A 14,273-nucleotide genomic window follows, 5' to 3' on the forward strand; every position below is an offset into this window, starting at 1 on the left:
TCTGATTTCAGTCTCCAGACTTCTGGAAGTTGAGCTGATATGTGTGACTCAGCCCCCACCCTAAATCACGTGGTATGACAGGAGACCCCCAAGTGTCAAAAGTACTCCTGTTTGTGTGCCTGCTAAGTCACTCAGTCGTGTCCAACTCTTCGTGACCCCATGGACTGTATCCTACCAGCCTCCTCTGTCCATGAGATTCTCCAGGCATGAATAATGCAGTGGGTTGCCATGCCCTCCTTCAGGGGGATCTTCCCAACCCAGGGATCGAACCCTTGTCTCTTATGTCTCCTGCATTGGCAGGTGAGTTCTTTACCACTAGCGCCTCCTAGGAAGCCCAAATGTACTCCTCCAGGTTTGCCATTCTAAGAGCTTAGAGATTATCTCTGCAAAACTAAGGGCAAAAACCCTACCTTTTTTTGAACGTGAAAGTCGCTCAGTTGTGTCCAACTCTTTCATGGACCATACAGTCCATGGAATTCTCCAGGCCAGAATACTGAAGTGAGTAGCCTTTCCCTTCTCCAGGGGATCTTCCTGACCCAGGAATTGAACTGGGGTCTCCTGCATTGCAGGCAGATTCTTTACCAACTGAGCTATCAGGAAAGCCACATCTTTCTTTGGGCAAGGTTAAATTCTTTTCTGCACACCATGGGACTAATGGCAACTTCCTTACCTTCTTGGAGCCTCAGTTTCCTTTCCCATAAAATATAAAGAAAGGGAACTACCTCACATCACTGTCATGGTAATACCATGTGAGAATGGACGTGAAGACCCAGCCCATCATAAGCACTTCAAAAATGGTACCCACAGTGCTGATGCTGGTGGGGTGACCAGGAAAAGGAGGGTGCAATGCTGAGGGTGTTGATGATGTTTCTCAAGAAGCTGTACCTTGAGGGAGGATCCTGGGTAGAAGACCCATGTTCACGGCTCCATCCTCATTCTTATGCAAAATCATAAAAAAAAGTCCTCATCCTCTCAGAGCCAAGTGCCCATGGAGCTATTCAGAAAGCTTCACTCTTTATCATCTTCTTTGCATAACTCTGTGCTCAGAAACAGTTTGCTTATCATGGTCTCCCGTCCCCATATTTCAATGACAGCTCACCTAACAAAAGGTGTCTCAGAGAAGTGCCATCTTGTACTCCCTCTGAGGCATATTGTTCCCTTTCACCAGCCGAGGTTATCATGGCCCATTGTTGGCCCCACACAAAGGAAGGCTTAATAGGAGACACACTTGGCAGAGGGAATTGTGGCTGAATGGCGTCTTTCTGTTGTTTTAAATGGGTCGGAGGAGCAGCTCACAGCTCTTCACTCACCACCACGGATGGGCTCGAAGACCATCTCTGTCTCAACCGTTTCTCTCCAACAACAGCAGAGCCTTATCAGCTCTCAACATCCCTTCCTCGTGGCTCAGAGGAGGTCCGACACCTGAGCAGGGTGCCCAAGGCTGAGACAAATGAACACCACACACGATGAGCTTAGGCTCAGTTCATCCCTCTGAGAGCAGCTCCGGGGGCCATCAGGAGGCCCTCCAGGGAGGGGGGAGGAGATGGGGAAGCAGAATGGCGCAGAGGAGATGGGCCCGGCTTTGAACCCATTGGGGTCCAGATGGGGCTGGTTTTCCCTGAAAGTTCTGCAAATAATGCACTATGTGACATGACCGGATCACTCATTAAGACTTGGTTTCCTCATCTGCCAATAAGTGATGTCTCATAGCTAAGTTCTCTCTGTGGATGATGACATTTGATCTTCATATCAGATCTTTGAGGCAGGTACTAGTCCCATTTGATAGACACCAAGGCTGGGATGTCCCTGGTGGTCCAGCGGTTAAGTATCTGCCTTGTCCATAAAAAGGAAGGAATGTGAGTCAGTAGAACTGAGGCGGATGAACCTAGAGCCTGTTATATAGAGTGAAATAAGTCAGAAAGAGAAAAACAAATATTATATATTAATGCACATATACAGAATCTAGCATATATACGGACTGCAAGGAGTTCAAACCAGTCAATCCTAAAGGAAATCAGTCCTGAATATTCATTGGAAAGACTGATGCTGAAGTTCCAATCCTTTGGCCACCTGATGCGAAGAACTGACTCATTGGAAAAGACCCTGATGCTGGGAAAGATTGAAGGTAGGAGGAGAAGGGGACAACAGAGGAAGAGATGGTTGCATGGCATCACCGATGGACATGAGTTTGAGCAAGTTCTGGGAGTTGGTCTTGGACAGGGAAACTTGGTGTGCTGCAGTCCATGGGGTCGCAAAGAGTTGGACATGACTGAGTGACTGAACTGAACTGAACAGAATCTAGAAAAATGGTACTGATGAACCTATTCGCAGGGTAGGAATAGAAATGCAGATGTAAAGAACGAACTTGTGGACACAGTGGGGGATGAGAGAGTGGGACGAACTGAAAGAGTAGCATTGACATATATACACCACCTTGTGTAAAATAGCTGGCTAGTGGGAAGCTGCTATATAACACAGGGAGGTCAGCCTCGTGCTCTGTGATGACCTAGAGGGGTGGGATTGAGTTTAGGCGGTAGGATGGGGTTGGGGAGGCTTGAGAGGTAGGGTATATATGTATACTTATGGCTGATTCACCTTTTTGTGCAGCGGAAATCAACACTGTATTGTAAAGCAATTATCCTCCAATTAAAAAGTTAAGTAATAGAAAAAGAAGAATGAATCCACTTTGCAACGCAAGGGACGCGGGTTTAATCCCTGGTCGGGGAGCTAAGACTATATGCTGCAACGAAAGATCTTGCACAATATAACGAAGATCCCGGGTGCTGCAACTAAGACCTGATACAGCCAAATAAATAAATATTTTTTTAAAAAGACACTGAGGCTGAAAAGGTAAGTTATGTGTCCAAATTCATAGCTAGTCAGTGATGGAATCAAAATTTCCTCCCAGGATCCTGGGACTCAGTTCATTCCCATTAGTCTCACTTTGACCCATCTTTCTTCATAAACTTGAACACCTTTCCACACCCAAAGCAGAGCATGCTCTATGGGGTCAAATTATCAAATGGCAGATGCCAATCAAAACTCACCTAGTCTCATTGTTTTGAGATAAGAGTTCAGGGATGGGACTTCCCTGGTAGTCCAGTGGTTAAGACTTCAGACTTTCAATGCAGGGGTCACAGGTTTGATTCCTGGTTGGGGAACTAAGATCTCACATGCCTTTGGTATGGTCAAAAGATACAATAATAATTTTAAGAAGTCCAGGGAAAGTGAGGCATCTAAACTTGTCAACTGGGCTTCTGCTGTCCGGGACTGACAATGCTTTTAGTATTATTAAAACATTTGTTTGTTTATTTTGGCTGTGCTGGGTCTTCACTGCTGTGAGCGCTTTCTCTCGTTGCTGCAAGGGGGTTCCTCATGGCGGTGGCTTCTCTCGTTGAGGAGCACAGGTGCTAGGTGGGCAGGCTCAGTAGTTGCGGCTCCCAGGCACTAGAGCGCGCGGGCTTCAGTAGTTGTGGCGCACAGGCTTAGTCGCTCCGCCGCGGGTGGGAGATTCCTGCACCAGGGATCAAACCCTTGTCTCCTGCGTTGGCAGGCGAACTCTCATTCACTGCTCCCCCGGGGAAGTCCCCAGTGATGCTTTTGGAACGCTTCTCCCAATTTTTAGAAGTCTTCCTTTTATCTGGGGAGAACAGTTCCCAATAAATGAATGAACAAACCAGAAAATGTCATACACGGATACCATCAGACTCACCGTAGGGGACATACATTTTTGCAAACACTGTGAAAAGTAGCTAATACATATCCTGAACTTTAGAAATGCTCTTACCTGTTGACACAGTAACTCCACTTGTAGGGATTTATCATCAGGAAATAATCCCAAGTGAAAACAAATTTAATGTGTGCATCTACAAGGATGCTCAAGAAACCATTCTTTGTAATAACGAGACTCTGGTAATAAGCTACAAAAGTCCAATAGGAGAATAAAAGGGTACGTCATACTCTGTGTGACAGATTATTATGTAGTTGTTGAAAATAATGTTTTGAATCCTTTTTATAACGTAAGCAACACTTACCAGAGCTCTGCAACTTATGAGCTTGTATAAAAAAAACCCTAATAAAACAGGAAGGCAAGAGCTGCCTTCAAATGATAACAATAATACATGGAGGGATTGTGGCTGATGGTTTATTTTATTTTTTATGTTTGTCTCTATCTTCCAAGTTTTCTCCAATAAACATATGTTACTTTTATAATTGAAAAAAGAACAAGTACAAACCACAAGTATTTGGGAGTTGGATGAATCTCCTCAAGTGGAAAAGACAAATGATTATTTTGGATCTTTAATTAGCAAAATTAATGAGTGTATCTGCAACAATGGGTCTGATGCTACAGAAGAGGGTTTCCTTTAAAAGCAATGCTGAGAAGCTATGGTGAGAGTGATGAGAGGGACAGCCTGGGGTTTATCTGCCCTTCTTCCCTGAGTTCACGGAGGCGTTGCTGGGCTCAGGGGCTGGCGCCGTGGCTCTGGTTTCCTCCTGTCCATGTATCACCCACCAATGCAACACTAGGTTGAGTGCCTACTATGCACCACTTATTACCTAAAGCCCTTGAGTTTTAATAATGAATCATAGATTGGGAAGTCTTAACAACTTTCTATAACTGGGGTTGCTTTTGTCCCTAATAATAGAGTGACTTGTGAATTCCCCGCTAAACCACTTAATCAGCTGTGTGATTCGGTGCAATTATTTTCATTCATATCATTCAGTTGACATGTGCTGAGCACTCACGGTGTTAGTCACTAAGACAGTGCTATCAAATTAGGGCACAGAGAGTTGCTTGACGATTACTAAAAATCCTTAGTTCTGGGACCAATCTCTGGAGACTCTGGTTCAATAGATATGGATAGCCTGAAGCCATCTTTTAAAAAAAAATTAATTAATCTGGTCCAATAGGTATGAATAACCTGAAGCCACCTTTTTTCTTTTTTATTTACTTATTTTTATTAGTTGGAGGCTAATTACTTTACAATATTGTAGTGGTTTTTGCCATACATTGACATGAATCAGCCATGGATTTACATGTGTTCCCCATGTAAATTTACACGTGATTCCCCCTCCCGCCTCCCTCCCCATCCCATCCCTCTGGGTCTTCCCAGTGCACCAGCCCTGAGCACTTGTCTCATGCATCTAACCTGGGCTGGTGATCTGTTTCACCCTTGATAGTATACTTATTTCAATTCTATTCTCTCAGAACATCCCACCCTCGCCTTCTCCCACAAAGTCTCAAAGTCTGTTCTGTACATCTGTGTCTCTTTTTCTGTTTTGCATATAGGGTTATCGTTACCATCTTTTTAAATTCCATATATATGCATTAGTATACTGTATTGGTCTTTATATTTCTGGCTTACTTCACTCTGTATAATGGGCTCCAGTTTCATCCATCTCATTAGAACTGATTCAAATGAATTCTTTTTAATGGCTGAGTAATATTCCATAGTGTATATGTACCACAGCTTTCTTATCCATTTGTCTGCTGATGGGCATCTAGGTTGTGAAGCCAACTTTTTTTTTTTTTTTAATTAATTAATCAGGCTGCTCCCGGTCTTAGCTGTGGCATATGGGATCTTTCGTTGCAGCAAGTGAACTCTGAGTTGTGATGTGCAGGCTTCCCAGGTGGCACAGTGTTAAAGAATTTGGCTGCCAATGCAGGAGACTGAAGAAACTCAGGTTTGATCCCTGGGTCAGGAAGATCTCCTGGAGAAGGAAATGGCAACCCACCCCAGTATTCTTGTTTGAAGAATCCCATGGACAGAGGAGCCTGGAGGGCTACAGTCCATGGGGTTTCGAAGAGTTAGACATGACTGAGCGACTGAGCACACTCACTTGGGATCTAGTTCCCTGACCAGGGATGGAACCTGGGCCCCCTACCTTGGGCATGTGGAGTCTTAGCCTCTGCACCACCAGGGAAGTCCCAAATTCCAACAATGCTGAGAACTATTTTTTTTAAAATAATTTTTTAATAGCCAAAATTTTTTTAAGTTTCACATTTTAATACTTATGGGCACCATAATTTTCAAGTATGAGGAGCTGCTCAATTGCTATGTATACTTTTTTTTTTAAGGATGATACCTTTTTTAGTAGAAATGTTATTTATTTATTCACTGGACATGAAGGGTGTCATGTGGAATCTTAGGTCTCTGACCAGGGATTGAACCTGTGCCGCCTGCGTTGGGACTGCAGAGTCTTAACCACTGGACCACCAGGGAAGTCCCTGAAGCCTCCTTTTCATCAAGGGCACTAAGTGAGTGACTCAGGCAAATTTAGACTATATCCTAGAAACTCTATGCTGGGTAGGCTAAAAACCACAAAGAATAACAATAAAGTCTGCCCTTTAGGAACTTATAGTGTAGGGGGTCATAAGTATTGTTAATTTACTAGGAAAATAGCATGAAGACAGCCACAACACTACAACAATAAAATCATAGCTACCTTTAACCTAAATTTTACTATGAACCAGGAATTGCATGAAATACAGTCGACCAGGGAGCCAACCCAAGCCCCTTTCAGTGGCAGCGTGGAGTTTTAACCACTGGATCACCAGGGAAGTCCAGAACTATCATTGTTTATATGATTATCTAACACAGGAGAAACATTTGAAAAAGTCTTAGAATAAGACTAGGGCTCCTGAGAGTCCATTGGACAGCAAAGAGATCAAACCATTCAATCCTAAAGGAGAGGAAATCAACTATAGATATTCATTGGAAGGACTGATGCTGAAGCTGAAGCTCCAATACTTTGGGCCACTTGATGCAAAGAGCCAACTCATTGGAAAAGACCCTGATTCTGGGAATGATTGAGGAGAGGAGGACATGGGGGCGACAGAGGATGAGATGGTTGGATGGCATCACCGACTCAAGGGACATGAGTTTGAGCAAGCTCCAGGAGATGGTGGAGGATGGAGGAGCCTGGTCTGCTACAGTCCACGGGGTCCAAAAGAGTTGGACACGACTGAGCAACTGAGCAACAAAAAGAAAGGGCAGTGCCCTTTTTGGCTACACACAAAAATAAACTAAACACACACAAATGAGCAGCTTTCTTATGTGTTAGCCATTAGCAGTTAGAAAATATAATGTGAAACAACCCCATTCCCCCATAGCAACTAAAATAATTAGTTTTTAAACCCTCAAGGAATAAACATAATATATGAATTAAATTATAAAACTGTACTGAGGAACACTCACAAGTACCTTGGCTTCATGTAGAAACACATCATCATCTTAAGAGGCAAGAGTTGATATTATAAACAGGTTCTCTCAATTAATTTACTGGTTTAATGCAATTATGACATAAATCCCGGTAGGACATTTCTTGGGAAACTTGACAAACTGATTCTAAAACACATTTGGCCCAGAAAAAAAAATTAAGCAAGGTAACAAGGTGAGATTGTGTTTAATATCTGTGAGAGCTGCGGGAAGACAATAAATTTATTAGTATGGCATTATGCAGGAAGAGACAGATTAATGGAACCGGAGGAGACAGACTGCCACAGGCTAATATGATATTCACACAGCAAGGCAGCAACTTCATAATAAAGGTGCTGTTTCAAAGTGGTGTGAGACAGAAGGCTTATTCAATCTCTAGGGGTTAAGTAATTGGTTAACTATTTGGGGGAAAAATAAATAGCTCTCTGCTTTGGCAATTCACCAAGCAACATTCCTGGTGGCAAACCCTGCCATGCTTCCTTAGTTGATAACTTACATCCTCCAACCATCTGAACTAAATGCAGCTTTATTTACTTATTTATTGGCCCACCGAATGGTGTGTGGGATCTTAGTTCCCTGACCAGGGCTCAAACCTGCACCCCCAGCATTGGAAGCTTGGAGTCTTAACCACTGGACCACAGAGGAAGTAGATTAATATAGTTTTATCCTGACCCTACAGCTGCCTTTAGCACAGCACTCCTCACAGTGACATAATATTCTGTTTCATTATCTGTCTCCCCCTGCAGACCACGAACTTTGTGGAGGCCATGAATTTTGCCTTGTTTGTATCCGTGTCCTCTGAAATATAGCAAGTAGTCAATAAATTTTCTTGTACAAATGGATAAATGGGTATTTATACTTCTACCTCTTTCTGGCCCATAAGCTCTATGGGTTTAGATGGCTTAATTTTGCAATCCTCAACTCCTATACATCACACTTCAAGTAGAACTCTCAACAAATATTGAGTGCAAGAATTACAATCACACTGGCAGCTTTTCTTTTTATTACAAGTTTATTTATTTCTGGTTACACTGGGTCTTTGTTGCTGCGTGGCCTTTTCTTGTTGTGGGGATCTGGTGTGACTCTCTAGTTGCGGTGCTCAGGTTTCACACTGTGGTGGCTTCTGTTGTTGGGGAGCATGGGTGTGCAGGCTTTGGTTGTTGCGGCTCCCAGAGTCTGCAGCACCAGCTCAGTAGTCGTGGGACCCAGGCTTAGTTGCTCGGCGGCATGTGGGATCTTCCCCCACCAGGGCTAGAACCCATGACTCCTGCATTGGCAGGTGGATTCTTTACCACTGAGCCACCGGGGAAGCCCTGACAGCTGTTCCTATTTTCCCCACATTACTTGAGCTTTCCTATGCTGTTCATTGGAGAAGGAAATGGCAACCCACTCCAGTGTTCTTGCCTGGAGAATCCCAGGGATGGCCGAGCCTGGTGGGCTGCCGTCTATGGGGTCGCACAGAGTTGGACATGACTGAAGTGACTTGGTAGCAGCATGTTATTCATCTTCTGCAAGGACTGCAAGGAGACCAATCAGTCCATCCTAAGGGAAAACAGTCCTAAATATTCATTGGAAGGACTGATGCTGAAGGTGAAACTCCAATACTTTGGCCACCTGATGCAAAGAACTGACTTACTGGAAAAGACCCTGATGCTGGGAAAGATTGAAGGCGGGAGGAGAAGGGGATGACAGAGGATGAGATAGTTGGATGACATCACTGACTCGATGGACATGAGTTTGAACAAACTCTGGGAGTTGGTGATGGACAGGGAAGTCTGGCATTCTGCAGTCCATAGGGTTGCAGAGAGTCGGACATGACTGAGTGACTGGACTGAACTGAATTGAACTGAACTGATGTTGTTCATCTTAGCTGTTGCTATTTTTATCCCTTGAATACAACTTAACTAAGTCATGGGTGGAGGGGCCCTGGGAGGAGAAAACCATTTCAGCATTTGAGACACTTTCATTCAATAGGTATGTATTGAGTGCTTATTACCTGTTAAGCAGTGTTTCAAAGACCAAGGAGTTTAAGTTTTCGTGGTCTGAGTTTCAGCAACTTTCTGCATCTTATCCCAGCTGTTTCTCTATATTCCGGCTCCTGACCATCATTAGCATTCTTCGGCCATGAGAAGAGAAAGTCATCAGAGAAGATCTTCCTGCAACAATAACCTCCACTTGAAATGGCATCTTCTGAAAATTGCCTTGATGAGAATGGTGAAGCCTTTATTCTGTTAGCTGGGAAGATGTCATTGATCTAAACTTCAAACCCACGTGGAAAATGCCGGCCTGGACAGAGTAAGATTGGTTTCCACATTCTTCCTCTTTCATCAGCAGGTACCTTTCATCCATTTTCATCTGACACTGCTCTATCACTCTCAGCCAACGTGGGTTTGCCGCTCAACTTCACATCGAAAGATCTCTTTGATGCTTTCATTTGCCTTTGGTCCCACACCTCATCATCTTTAATCAACTCACAGTGGCTGACTTATTGGAAAATATACAGTCATCTGAGTCTCCTTTGGCAAACCACTGCGTGCATGGGATTCACCGTAAGACCTGGAGTCATTAAATCTGAATTCTTCCTGTGTGCACACTGCAATCTGCTGCTAACCTCTGCTCCTTTTCCCACTTCCAGGGACAAAACAAAAACCCTGGAACTCATTCTTGGAAATGTTCTTTATTACCATCATCATCATTTATACTGTCACTGCGATGTACCATGGGCTAAACCTTGGACGTACATTATGCCTTTCAATCCATTTAATCCTCACAATATAGTCTTAGGGATCAGGAACTGTTCTTGAGGTTATTAGCTTAATTAGGCCGATTTGATGTTTGATCCATTATCTGTATAATACATTCCAAGGCAGTCTCATTTCATCTGATTCCTATTTTACGCTTACTAGTCTTATTTCCATCAGGATCAAATTTGCAGAAATACTGGTTAAACATGTTTAACCCCATTGTGTCATGCAATGCACACTCAGTTGTGTCCAGCTCTTTGTGACCCCACGGCCTGTAGCCCGCCAGGCTCCTCTGTCTATGGGATTATCCCAGCAAGAATACTGGAGCATGTTGCCACTTCTTCCTCCAGGGGAACTTCTCGACCCGGGGATCGAACCCCTGTCCTCCAGCATTGGCAGGTGGGTACTTTTACCACTGAGCCACCTGGGAAGCCCAGCCCCATTGTGCTGATGTCAACTTTTTGACCTGGTGAATAGTACACTCCATCGTTCTTATGATAGATAATCAACAATTCTGATTTCTGGGGAATTTTACTCTGTATTTTAAAGTATAGACATTCAGTTAGAATTATCTTCAAATAATCCATTTATATTAACATAGAATTTTCTGATACGAATTCTATTAAATCAGTTTATGTCTTAAAAATTTTAATGGATTCTAATTTTTCCCTAAAATCAGGTTTTTCTTCCCTTCTCCTTCCCTTTTCCCCTTCCCTCATCCCTTCCTTCCTTCTCTCCCTCCCTCCTGCACTCCCTTCCTGCCTCTCTTCTCTCTTTCCTGCTCCTCTTTCCCCCGTTTCCCTTTCTAAAGACAGTGCTTTGGACAGAGAAATTGCTCTGGATGAGAAGCCTGTGGTGAGTGGCCCCATGTGGATCAGAGCCTGGATACAGTGAGAAAAGCATCTTTAAAGTCATGATGAAAGACTGTACATACGGGGAGTTTGATCAGATAGGTGACGCTATTGAGCGCAGTACAAACCAGTTTTCTTTCTGTAGAATAAGGGACTTAAAAATACAGAAAGGGAGAAAAATGATATGAATGTTATGTGGCATTGAACTGAAATAAGAATACTATTATGAATTCATAGATTTCAATATAGATGGAGGTGTGTGTACACACATATATTTATCTCCTACTTCTGGAAGAGTAATACTCCAATAGTAATAAGCACACTTACTGCCCAAATCTTGATTTCTAAGTACCATTTGATTAATATCCAAAATATAACATACTGAGAACCCATTTTCATTTCTGTCTTCCTGCCAAAGACTTATAGAACCCAAATCTAATAACAAGAAAATATCTGAGAAACCCAAATTGAGGGATAGTCTACAAAACAATTGGCTTGAGGATCCTCAAGAGAATGAAGGTCATGGAGTCAAAGAAAGGCTATGGAACTGGTCTAGATTGAAAGAGACATTGTAACTAAAATAAAGCACAAAGATCCTGGAGTTGATTCTGTTTTTCTTTTTGGCAGCACCAGGTGCAATGAAGGATCTTAGTTCTCTGACCAGGGAACCCCCTGCAGTGGAAGCGAGGAGTCTTAACCACTGGACTGCCAAGGAAGTCCCCCTTTCTCTATAAAGAACACGATTAAGACAAATGGCAAAATTTGAATGGAATCTGTGGATCAGATTGCAAAAATATACCAATGTTAATTTCATTTGGATGTCTGTTACATAGTTATTTAGGAGAGTATCTTTGGTTTGGAAAATACTAAAATATTTGGGAATAATGGGAGATCGAGTCTGCAACACATTCACAAATTGTCCCAAAGTCTTATTAGTCTATTCTACAGTATTTACATATTTAAAATTATTTTGAAATACAAAAACATATTTTTAAATAGATATAAAATATTTTATATACACTGAAAGAGGTGCAGAAAACAATTTCACAGAAAAGATAAAAAAGAAACCAAACAAAAAGCATGACAAAGTGAAATATTCAGGAGCAAAAACATTATAACCAAATTTCCTGGGTTCTATTCTACCTTCAGCCTTTATTAGTTGTATGATTGGTAAAGGAAAGTTCCACAAACTCCCTTTGCCTCAGTTTCATCAACTGTAAAATGAGGATAATATTAATACCAATCTCCCAGTTTTATCTGATAATTAAGTAAAACCACACAGAATCCACCTCCAATGCAGGAGACCCAAGTTCGATCTCTGAGTTGGGAAGATAACCCTGGAGAAGGAAATAGCAACCCAGTCCAGTATTCTTGCCTGGCAAATCCCACGGACAGAGGAGCCTGGTGGGCTACATAATCCATGGGGTCACAAAGAGTTGGACACGACTGAGTGACTAAAGAACAAAAATACAAAGTTTATCATATTAGTTGATCCATAAGATTAGTGTTTGACCTTTAAAAAACATTACTAATTTTTTATTTACCAAATTAAATATTCTCAGGTAAAATTTTGCATGTCTAAATTTTGTCAAGAAAATTTGAGTCTTCCAACAATTTGTAATCAACAACCGATTTTGCCTGTCAGTACAGTTTTTCCTATGTTTTACTTTCTTTCAAGCCTTCTACCCGTTCTGATTTTTCCCTTGGGTCTTTTTTTTTTTTTTTTTTTTTTGCAGATTTCAGCTTATTAAAAAGCTGTGATTCTTCAGTCCGTTTTTCCACTGTAACACATTTCACCATGTGCAAATTTCACAGTTGTCAGTTTTAGTGTGCATTGTATATTTCTAGGAGTAATATGTCATTTTAATTAGATAAAAGATCCTTGGTATTTTATTCCTCTCTTGCACTGTAGAACACTCATCCAGAAAGCAAATGTGTAGACATGGATGTACATATATTTTTTTAAAAAAAATTTGTTTTTTTTTTGACCATGCAGCATGACATGTCAAATCTTAGTTCCCCAACCAGGGATTTAACCTGCACCCCCAACACTGGAAGCTCGCGGAGTCTTAACCATGGGACTGCCAGGGAAAGCCCTGATGTGGATGCACATATGAGTTAAAATGGCGAGGCATGTTTGCTTGCCCTGCATCTCGCCGTTCATCCAGGATGCAGAGGATTGAAACACTGGGTAAGCAATTGATTTCAAAATGCCAATGGGAAATTTCACACACACGCAGCAAGGTTTCAGTGAGAAACAAATGCTTCCTGCAGAAAGAGCCTTCATTTTTGAGCCTAGTATCTTGGACTTCCCTGGGGGCTCAGATGGTAAAGAATCTGCCTGCAACGCAGGAGACCTGGGTTGGATCCCTGCATCAGGAAGATCCCCTGGAGAAGGAAATGGCAACCCGCTCCAGTATTCTTGCCAGGAGCATACCATGGACAGAGGAGCCTGGAGGGCTCCATGGGGTTACAAGAGTCAGACATGACTGAGTGACTAAACAACAAGCTTGGTCTTACATCATAGCTCTACCATGCCCAAGTCACACTGGGTGAGTTACTTGACCTTTAAAGTTCTAATCCTCTCATCTTACAGATGAGAGGAGGGTACTGTTCACTTCTAGAATTTCAAGGATTGAGGGAGAGGATATATTGAATGTGGGGTTTCCCTGGTAGCTCAGCTGGTAAAGAATTCCCATGCAATGCAGGAGACCCCAGTTCGATTCCCGGGTCGGAAAGATACCTTGGAGAAGGGATACCCACCCCAGTATTCTTGGGCTTCCCTTGTGGCTCAGTTGGTAAAGAATCTGCCTGCAATGCAGGACACCTGGGTTGGATCCCTGGGTTGGGAAGATCCCCTAGAGGAGGGCATGGCAACCCATGCCAGTATTCTAGTCTGGAAAATCTTCATGGACAGAGGAGCCTGGTAGGCTGCAGTCCATGGGGTTGCAAAGAATCAGACACCACTAAGTGACTAAGCGCAGCACAGCATAGCATATATGGCATGTATATTTCTTGTGCTTGATAACAATAGGTGTTCAACAATTGAAGAGTCCTTGACAAGAAAAAGTCCTTGAACTGTCATGGTGATGGGATGGACCAGATGTTGGTGACTAGAAGCCCTGCACTGTCCAACAGAACTCTCTATGATTATGGAATGTTCTATATCCCTGTTGCCTGAGAGTGTTCTCACCACACACATGAAGCTCTAGTGTGCCTGAAATGTGACTAGTGAATGGGGGAGTGAATTTTTATTTTGTTGTTCAGTCGCTAATTTGTGTCCGACTGTTTGTGACCTCATGGACTGCATCATGCCAAATTCCTTGGTCTTCCACTATCTCCCAGAGTTTTCTCAGTCCATGGAGTCACTGATGCCATCCAAACATATCCTCCTCTGTTGTCCCCTTCTCCTCCTGCCTTTAATCTTTCCCAGAATCAGAGTCTTTTCCAATGAGTTG

Source organism: Odocoileus virginianus, chromosome 33 (assembly GCF_023699985.2).
Source record: "Odocoileus virginianus isolate 20LAN1187 ecotype Illinois chromosome 33, Ovbor_1.2, whole genome shotgun sequence".
Lineage (NCBI taxonomy): Eukaryota > Metazoa > Chordata > Mammalia > Artiodactyla > Cervidae > Odocoileus > Odocoileus virginianus.